Raw genomic sequence first — 10,912 nt, 5'->3', positions numbered from 1 at the left:
TTCTGTGATATTCTCCCTTGACAGTACCAACCCACCTAAGATGATGTCATACTTTTGTTGGCCAAGATAAAATCCCAATCTATTTACATCGCGCCATAGACCAGGGGTTCCCAACCTGGGGTCCATGCACCCCTTGCTTATTGGTATTGGTCCATGGTATATATTAAAAAAAAGTTGGGAATCCCTGACGTGGAGGGACATTTAGTGAAATGTATTAACCTGAACATCAACTTCAATTTCTATATGTGTAATTTGCTTTGGGAAGCTTTGCAGTTAAACCTAGGTGTAACACTTGACTAACACTTCATGGTTTAACAAAAAACTTCCACAAACTGGAAGCACCTGGCCTTGAAAAGGAAGAATATAAAGACATATAAGCTGGATTTATTGTCCAACAGAACACACTAAGGGGCTGGCTAAAGAATGTTTGAAAATTTTGAAAACTATAAAACCTGAGAATGGAATGCCAAAACAAAAAATAATCAGGATTAAAGAAGGTACTCTGACATTGGTGCAACAATACAGCGAGAATTAACTCGTGTAGTTTCAAGAGAGATTTTGTGAAGAAAATTTGCAAAGAAAGTGGATTTTGGGAGTTCCACCAATGACTTGTTTTTGCAATTTAAATTACCACATACACTCTATTTTATCTCCTTGTTACTGCAAATATCTAATCAATCATGTGGCAGCAACTCAATGCATAAAAGCATGCAGACATGGTCAAGGGGTTCAGCTGTTTTCATCGGAATGAGGAAGAAATGTGATCTAACTGACTGTAGAATGAATGGGGTGGTTTGAGTAACTCGGAAACTGCCAGTCTCTGGGATTTTCATGCACAATCATCTCTAGAGTTATACAGAGAATGGTTTGGGGGGAGAAAAACATCCAGTGAGTGGCAGTTCTGTGGGCAAAAATACCTTGTTAATGAGAGAGGTCAGAGGAGAATGGCCAGACTGGTTCAAGCTGACAGTAGCTCAAATCAAGCAACACACATCAAAGTTGCTGGTGAACGCAGCAGGCCAGGCAGCATCTCTAGGAAGAGGTACAGTCGACGTTTCGGGCCGAGACCCTTCGTCAGGACATCCAGTGTCGTCGACTGTACCTCTTCCTAGAGATGCTGCCTGGCCTGCTGCGTTCACCAGCGACTTTGATGTGTGTTGCTTGAAATTCCAGCATCTGCAGAATTCCTCGTGTTTAGGTAGCTCAAATTAAACTGTATGCACTACAATAGTGGTGTGCCGGAGAGTGTCTTTGAATGCACAGCACATCAAATCTCGAAGTGGATAGGCCACAACAGCAGAAGACCACAATTGTACACTCAGTGGCCACTTTTTTAGGACCAGGAGGTGTGTAATAAAGTGGCCACTGAATATAATTTTATCTTCTAAAGGTTTTTATGGGAAATGTTTGTCCACTGGCGCTTCAAATCTGGGGAAAAAAAATCGACCACAGACACTGCAAATCTGAAGTGGTGGAAAAGTTCAGCAGGTCAGGCAGCATCTGTGGAAACAAAAAGAATGAGGAAAACAGTGACAAACAAGAGAAAATCTGCAGGTGCTGGAAATCCAAGCAGCATTCGCAAAATGCTGGAGGAACTCGGCAGGCAGCATCTACAGTCGACATTTCGGGCTGAGGCACTGCCCCAGGAAAACGGTGGCACAGGAGACTGCAGATGTTGGAATCTGGAGCAAAAAATCAAATCCAGAGGAGCTCAGCTGGTCAGGCCACACCTGTAGAGGGAAATGGACAGTCAGTGTTTTGGCTGGATGGGAAAACAAGTTTGTCTAGGTAACACACACACACACACAGAATGCTGCAGGGTTACTCAACAGCTCAAGCAGCAGCTCTGGAGGGAAATAAACAGTTAATGCTTTTGACCAAGGCACTTCATTAGTATTTCTCATCAGTACCTTCTCTGCCACCTTGTTAGTCTAAGTAGCAGAGAAGATGGATGGAACAAAAGGTATTTATCTTTTAGGCTAGGACTGTGTGCTAGTTAATGAGTAATTAATCTAGAGCAACTCTCACAAAAATGCTAAGAGAACCCAGCAAGTCAGGCAGCATCTATCGAGGAGAATAAACAGTTGACATCTTGATCTGAGACCCTTCATCAGAACAGCTAATTTCCTTTGTCTGTGCAATGTTTTGTTCACGTTGAGAATGTGATGTTTGATCTATCAAGACAATCCTAATAAGGACAAAAAAAAGGTCTAAAATTAAAGAACTTGGTATCAAATCCTTCAAATCTAGATGACTGCATGCGAGATCTTTAAAACAGATAAAAACCATCCTCTACTGCGAATGCAAAAACAGATAAAACTCACGTGCCAAAGGCTAACCTACAGGTAGAGGTAAGAACCAAAAGCTCAGTGGATACAAGAGATTCTGCAGATGCTTTAAATCTTGAACAGACACAAAATGTCAGGCATTCCTCCTTTTTCAGCCCTTTACTTCCTCCACTGATCACTTCCAGCTTCTTGCATCCTTCCCCCCACTCCCTCTCCTTTCCTCACCCATCACCAACATAAGCACGTGAGATTCTGCAGGTGCTGGAGATATCCAGTGACACACTCACTCTCTCTCTCTCTCTCTCGCACACACACTCTCTCTCTCACACACACACACACAACGCAGGAGGTACTCAGCAGGTCGGGCAGCATCTACGGAGAGGTTGGCAATCAATGTTTCGGGCCGAGATCCTTCATCGGGACTGGAAAGGAAGGAGGGGGAAGGAGAGAAACCAGAATAAGAAGGTGGGGTGGTGGGGAAGGTAGGTGGGCGGGGAGGGGTGATAAAATGAGAAGCTGGGAGGTGATAGGTGGAAAAGATAAATGGCTGAAGATGAATCCTAGCGGGAAGGTTTGTTAACGCTACACAGTGGGGTTTAAACCAGAGTTGCAGGGGGATGGGAACCAGAGTGCGAGGGCAGTTAGTGGAGAGATGGTGGAGACAGATGGTGTTAAGGCCTCGGACAAAGTTAGAAACCAAAAGGTTGAGCATGGAGCAACTAGTGTCCTGAGCTGAGTACATTTCAATGCAAGAAGTAGGAAAAGCGGATAAGCTCAGGGCATGGATTTATATTGTAGCCATTAGAGAGACGTGGTTGCAGGAAGGGTATGACTGGCAGCTCAGTATTCCAGGGTTCTGTCGTTCCTGATGTGAAAGAGCGGGAGAGATTAAAGGAGGAGGGTAGCGTTACTAATCAGGGAAAATGTTAAGGCAGTGCTCAGTCAGGGCAGCTTAGAGAACTCAACTAGTGAGGTGTTAGATTATGAGAACACTCAGTCCTCTTTTATTGTCATTTAGAAATGCATACATGCATTAAGAAATGATACAATGATTCTCCAGAGTGATATCACAGAAAACAGGACAGACCAAAGACTAACGCTGACAGAACCACATAATTACAGCAGTGCAAAGCAATACCATAATTTGATGAAGAACAGACCATGGGCACAGTAAGAAAAAAAGTCTCAAAGTCCCGAGTCCCCGGTAGCAGGCGGCAAAAGGGAGGAACTCCCTGCCATAAACCTCCAAGCACCGTCAACTTGCCGATACCTCGGAAGCAGCCGACCCCAGCCGACACTGAGTCCGTCCGTCCAAAAACTCCGAACTTCCAACCAGCCTCTCCGATACAGCCTCCCGAGCGCCATCCTCTGCCAAGTGCCTTCAACCTCTCCCCGGCCACTGAAACACGCAAAGCCGAGGATTTCAGGGCCTTCAGCTCCGGAGATTCCGGTTACCACACAGTAGCAGCGGCAGCGAAGCGGGCATTTCAGAAGTTTTCCAGATGTTCCTCCGTACTCTCATGTCCGTCTCCATCAACTCAGAATTGTGCACAGTCCCCTACTTGACAGATAACAGACATCACTAACGTGGCCGCGCGCGCTGCTGTCGCGCCACCATCTTCTCCCCCCTCCCGGGAGGATTTATGGGTAGAACTGAGAAATAAGAAAGGTATGACCATGTTAATGGGGCTATATTACAGACCATCCAACAGTCTGAGAGATTTAGAGGAACAAATTTGCAGAGAGACTGCAGACTGTTGTAAGAAACATAAAATTGTTGTAGTAGGTGATTTTAACTTTCCACATATTGACTGGGAATCTCATACTGTAAAAGGACTAGATGGGATAGAGTTTGTCAAATGTGTTCAGGAAGCACGTGTGTTTCCTTAAGCAGTATGTAGAAGTCCCAGTGAGAGAGTGCGCAATACTTGGTCTACTGTTAGGGAATGAGACTGGACGGGTGACAGAAGTTTGTGTAGGGGAACACTTTGCATCCAGTGATCACAATGCCATTAGTTTCAAAGTAAATATGCAAAAAGATAGGTCTGGCCCACAGGTGGAGATTCTAAATTGGAAAAAGGCCAATTCTGATCGTATCAGAAATGATCTGGCAGTGTGGATTGGGAGAAGCTGTTTTCTGGCAAAGATCTACTTGGAAAGTGGGAGGCCTTCAATAGTGAAAATTTGAGTGTAAGAAGCTTGTACGTGCCTGTCAGAATAAAAGTTAAAGACAACAGGTTTGGGAAACCTTCGTTTTCAAGAGATACTGACGCCCTAGTTAAGAAAAAAAAAAGGAGGTGCATAGCAGGTATAGGCAGGTAGGAACAAATGAGGTGCTTATGAAGTACAAGAAATGCGAGAGAACACTTAAAGAAATCAGAAGTGCTAAGAGAAGGCATGAAACTTCCCTAGCAGACAAGGGTTTCTACAGATACGTTAAGAGCAAAAGGATTGCAAAGGACAAAACTGGTCCTCTGGAAGACCAGAATGGTAATCCATGTGTGGAGCAAAAAGAGATGGAGGAGACCTTAATTATTTGCCTCTGCATTTACCTAGGACACGGACACAGAGTATGGAAGTGAGGCAAAATGACATCAACTCATGGACCCTACACAGATTACAGAGCAGGGGGTGTTTGCTGTCCTAAGGCAGATCAGGGTGGATAAATCCCCAGGTCCTGACAAGGTATTCCCTTGGACCCTGCAGGAGGCAGGTGCAAAAATTGCTGGGGCCCTAGCAGAGATATTTAAATCATCCTTTGCAACAGGTGAGGTACCAGAGGATTGGAGGATAGCCAATTTTGTTCTGCTGTTCAAGAAAGGCTCTAAAAATAAACCAGGAAATTATGGGTTGGTGAGTCTGTCATCAGTAAGTGGGATAATTATTGGAAGGTATTCTAAGGGAGTGGATATATAAGTATTTGCATAGACATGAACTGATTAAAGATAGTCTGCATGGCTTCGTGCGTGATAGGTCATGTCTATTGAGTTTTTTGAGGAAGTTACCAGGAAAGTCAATGAAGGCAAGACAGTGGATGTTGTCTGCTTCGACTTTAGCAAGGCATTTGACAAGGTCCCGCATGGGAGGTTGGTCAAGAAGGTTTGGTCACTCAGCATTCAAGATGAGGTAGTAAATTGGATTAGACATGGCTTTGTGGGAGAAGACAGAGAGTAGATGTAGGTGGTTGCCTCTCTGACTGGAGGCCTGTGATCAGTGGTGTGCCACAGGGATTGGTCCATTGTTGTTTGTCATCTGTATCAATGATCTGGATGATAAGGTGGTTAACTGAATCAGCAAATTTGCAGATGACACCAAAGATTGGGGGTACAGTGGACAATGAGGAAGGTTATCATGGCTTGCAGAGGGATCTGGATCAGCTGGAAAATGGGCTGAAAAATAGCAGATGGAATTTAATGCAGACAAGTGTGAGGTTTTGCACTCCGATAGGACCAACCAGAAGAGGTCTTATGCAGTAAACTATACGACACTGAGCAGTGTGGTAGAACAAAAGGGACCTGAGAATACAGGTACATAATTTGTTGAAAGTTGCATCACGGGTAGATAGGGTCGTAAAGAAAACTCTGGACACATTGGCCTTCATAAATCAATCTATTTTATACAGGAGATGGGATGTTTTGTTGAAGTTGTATCAGACATTGGTGAGGCCTAATTTGGAGTATTGTGTGTAGTTTTGGTCACCTACCCACAGGAAAGCTGTAAATAAGGTTTAAAGAGTACAGTGAAAACTTACAAGGATGTTGCTGGGTCTGAAGGACCTGAGTTATAAGGAAAGATTGAATAGGTTAGGACTTTATTCCTTGGAATGTAGAAGATTGAGAGGAGATTTGATGGAGGTATACAAAATTATGAGTGGTATAAATAGGGTAAATGCAAGCAGGTTTTTTCCACTGAGGTTGGGTGGGACCACAACTAGAGGTCATGGTTAAGGGTGAAAGGTGAAAAGTTTAAGGGGAACATGAGGGGAAGCTTCTTCACTCAGAGGGCCGTGAGAGTGTGGAACGAGCTGCCAGCACAAGTGGTGCATGCAAGCTCGACTTCAATGTTCAAGCAAAATTTGGATAGGTACATGGATGGTAGGGGTATGGAGGGCTATGGTTCTGGTGCAGGGTCGATGAGGGAAGGCAATGTAAACAGTTCAGCATGGAATAGATGGGCCAAATGGCCTGTTTCTGTGCTGTACTTTTCAATGAAGGAATCTTACAAGTTCATCTGGATTTTGTGTCTGGCAGGATTTCCCAGTGGCCAACCATTTTAATTCCACTCCCCATACCCATTCTGACATGTCAGTGGATGGCCTCTTTTACTGCCACGATAATGCCACTCTCAGGACAAAGGAGCAACAGCAACACCTCATAATCTATCTGGGTAGCCTCCAAGGTGACAGCATGAACATCAATTTCTCTAACTTCCAGTAATTCCTTCCCTCTCCCTCTTCTCTTCTTCTCCAATCCCCATTCTAGCTCCCCTCTTACCCCTTCTCCTCACCTCCTCCACCTATCACCTCATCTGGTGCTCCCCTCCTTCCCTCTCTCCATGGTCCACTCTCCTCTATCAAATTCCTTCCTCGGCCCCTTACTTTCTCCACCTATCACCTCCCAGCTTCTCACTTCATTCCCCACCCAGTTTTCCCTTCACCTGCCAGCCTGTACTCCTTCCCCTTCCTCTCTAGTCATGATGAAGGGTCTTGGCTCGAAATATGAGCTGTTTATTCCTCTCCAGAGAAGCTGTCTGACCGGCTGAGTTCCTCCAGCATTTTGTGTGCGTTGCTCAAGTGTCAGCTCTGCTACTGCAAACATGTCCTGACGCAAAAACCAGTTATTAACTGTAATACTGATACATCTGATTTTAGCTTGGCTCTCTCGAACTACAGGGTGAATGTTATCGAATGTCTTCTAGCCTGGTCCCAACATATCGATGCAGTTATAAAGAAGGCAAGACAGCAACTATACTTCATTAGGAGTTTTAAGGGATTATGGTATGTCAACAAAAACTTCTATACATGTATTGTTGAGATCATTCTGACAGGCTGCATCACTGTCTGGTATGGGGGTGGTGGAGAGCTACTGCATGGGACTGAAAGAAGCTGCAGAGGGTTGTAAATTTAGCCGGCTCCATCTTGGGTACTAGCCTACAAAGTACCCAGGACATCTTTAGGGAGCAGTGTCTCAGAAAAGTGGCATCCACTATTAAGGACCCCCACCACACAGGACATGACCTCTTCTCATTGTTACCATCAGGTAGGAGGTACAGAAGCCTGAAGGTACACACTCAGCGATTCAGAAACAGCTTCTTCCCCTCTGCCATCCGATTCCTAAGTGGACATTGAACCCATGAACACTACCTCACTTTTTAAAAATATATTACTGTATTTTGTTTTTGCATGATTTTAAATCTATTCATTATACATATACTGTAATTTATTTATTATCAATATTTTGTTTTTGTTCTTCTATATTATGTGTTGCATTGAACTGCTGCTGCTAAGTTAATAAATTTCACGACACATGCTGGTGATAATAAACCTGATTCTGATTCTGATTATTATGATCACTGTCTCCTAAAGTTCCTTTATCTTAAGTTCCCTAATCAGAACTGGTTCATGGCACAACATCAAATCCAGAATGATCTCTTCCCTAGTGAGCTCAACCACATCATCATCATCATCAGCATCATCATGTGCCACATCATCATCATCATCTGCCACATCCTATGACGTGGATCATAGGTCTTCCATCTATCTTTAATCTGAGAACTTCTCTCTCCTCAGTACATGTCCCTGAAATTCTAGCTGTAGTTTCCTGATTGATGATAGCAGCTCTCTGTTTATTCCAGCGTTTCGCAGCACTTCATTTGTTATTCTGTCCTTCCACAATATTTTCATCATTCTTCTCAAAAACCACATTTCTGCAGCTTCCAGTCTTCCCTCATTTTGCTTTGATATTGTCCAACATTTATGTGTTAGTGTGGAATGGACATAGCACCACAACACTCTGAGTTTCATACCCATAGGAAGTGTTATTCTTTAGTATCTTGCTCAAATATTCAAACGCACATTTAACAATCCCAATCCTAATTTCAACATCAGATGTTATTGTGCTCACTCAGTAATTGAACTTCCATGTTTGTTTAATTGCTTTGTTGCCCACTTTCAGTTTTCATTTCTGTATTTCTTCTTTGTGACAACCATGCATTCGGTCTACTTGCGGGTGATGGTCACTCCTCTCTTAGCATTTTCTTCGGCTTTATCTTGTATTTCTTGAAGCTTCTCTTTAGAAGTAGCTATCGGCACTGTGTGGTCTGTGCATCATAAGTTGTTCAAATTGTATCCACCAATTATCCTGCCTGGAATGCTGCTAACTTCTCTTAGAATCTTCTCACTATAAAGGTTGAATAGGTCGGGTGGGAGAACACAATCCTGTCTGACTCGCCTCTCAATCTAGACATTGTCTCATCAACTTGTCTCATTTTCAACTCTCATTCCTGCTCTTTGCTCCCAATATAAATTTCTGCTGACTCTGATATCTTTCCCGTCATTGTCCAAGCGCTGAAGGATTCTTATAAGCTCCTTGGGACTGACCCTTTATCAAAAGCTTTGGTAAACTTCGCCTTTCAATGAAACAATGGACCTCTGTGACATGCTCACAGATCATTCTGAAGATGAAGACTGCAAAAAAAATTTTGCGTTCCACAATCCTCAATGAAGTCACAGTGCTCTTGTGTAATCTCTGGTTTATTGCTGGCATCATGATGATCCACAGCAGGAGTGTTACAACGTGACTCATCAAACTAATTGTGTGCTGTAACTCGCATGCAATTGCTCCAGGACTTTTCAGCAGTGCAATACATACTGATTGGCTCATTTCCTTAGTTAGTTCCCTGCTATCATACATTCCGTTCAGCAAATCTATCAACCCTTCAACCCTGAAATCTTTCAGTGCTTTAATCATTTTATAGCTATGCCATCTGGTCTAATTTTCCCCAATGTCATTTTAATTTCTGATTTTATAATTGGTGTGCCATCCACATTGTTAGCAATTATTGGCTTCTCTCCTCTTGTACCTTCAAACAAGTCGGCAACATAATCAGAGCATCGAGGTCACCTACAAGCTGCTCTAAAAATCATAAATACAAGTGATTCTGCAGATCCTGGAAATCCAGAGAAACACACGCAAAATGCTGGAAGAACTCATCAAATCGGGGAGCACATCCTTCAGGAATCTCAATCCTTGTGACAGAATTGTGACTATTCTCTTGAGTACACTGTGCCGAATTACAACTTTATTTCTCTCACCCCTCTTGAGTGGCTCATGGAGTAGCAATTCGGTTGTTCATCCTTCCTGCTGCCGCCCTCTCTCATCCTCACAGGGAACAATTTCAGAGCTGTTCGGCAAGGTCAAGGACAGAGGCTCCTCCAGCACTTGGATTCCCTCATCTGGCTCACTCTCAGCCACACCCTCTTGTCCCTGATTAACTGCCTCCAACCTGGTCTGTAATCTAATGAGCGTGACTGCCTCCTGAAACACAAAGTCCAGCCAACTCTCCTCCTCGCTGATGTGTCACAGTGTTTGAAGCTCAGATTCCAACTCATTCACCTTGAGCCTGAGTTGTTCGAGCAGCCAATGCCTGTTGCAGGCTTCGGGTAGCCACAGTGGCAAACAAAAAGGCCTGGATGACATCTCCGATGACTTTTCCAGCAACTTGATCATCACATGAAGTTCTAGAAACCCAAGATCCTACTTTTAATTGGATTATTTGTTCAGCTCACCCTGTAGTCCAAGGGTTAAAAAAACAACTTTTTTCTCCCTCCCATTTAAACTACAAAGGCTCAGCTAGTGCACCAAGGCATAACTAAACAAAATTCATCATCCTAAGATGCTTACCACAATGTTACATACTTCATGGATATCTTGTGACTGTCTTATGAGGATGATGTAATGGTCTTGTGAGGTCACATGATGTAATTTTCCTGCCGATGTGAGGTCACGTGATGACCTGTTCTCACCAGGTATATAAGGGTAGACCCCTGGTGATGCAGTTAATTTTCAGTTAGATCGTCAAATACTCCACTACACTGCTTATTAATCTCATGACACAGTATAGTTTTAAAACAGAGTTTTACTTTCTATTGTAAGGTACAGAAGTGTTGGGCCGGCAGTTTCACCAATAGCTGCCAGATTTGTTGATGTACGTTTTCAGTAATATTGGAGAGTGAAGACAGGAACCTGAAGGAGTCGTTCGACGGTTTTGGAGAGAATCGACCATTATTGAATTCGTTCAAGGAGTGATCTGCATGAGATAGCCTCTGCTAAAAGCAGCAGAAAAGGCTGTGCAGTATCTAGTATCCTGAGGGAAAGGTCAGTGCCTTTAAACTGTTTTATTTCCGTCGTTGTGAATCCTGCGGATAAGGCAGGATCCGGCTAGGATTGGCAGTGATGTCGAGTCTTTGAGGAATTCTTTACTTCAGGAAAATCTCTCCTAATTGGCTGTATAAATCTCTTGGACTTTCGAATTTACCATTCTAAGAACTGTGTTTGAATTTACCACTTTAAGAACTGTTTTTGCATTTATCGCTTTAAGAACTAGTGCAGAGTGGAGGTTTGTTA

Source organism: Mobula birostris, chromosome 11 (genome assembly GCF_030028105.1).
Source record: "Mobula birostris isolate sMobBir1 chromosome 11, sMobBir1.hap1, whole genome shotgun sequence".
Taxonomy (NCBI): Eukaryota; Metazoa; Chordata; class Chondrichthyes; order Myliobatiformes; family Myliobatidae; genus Mobula; species Mobula birostris.
This window is presented reverse-complemented; position numbering follows the sequence as displayed.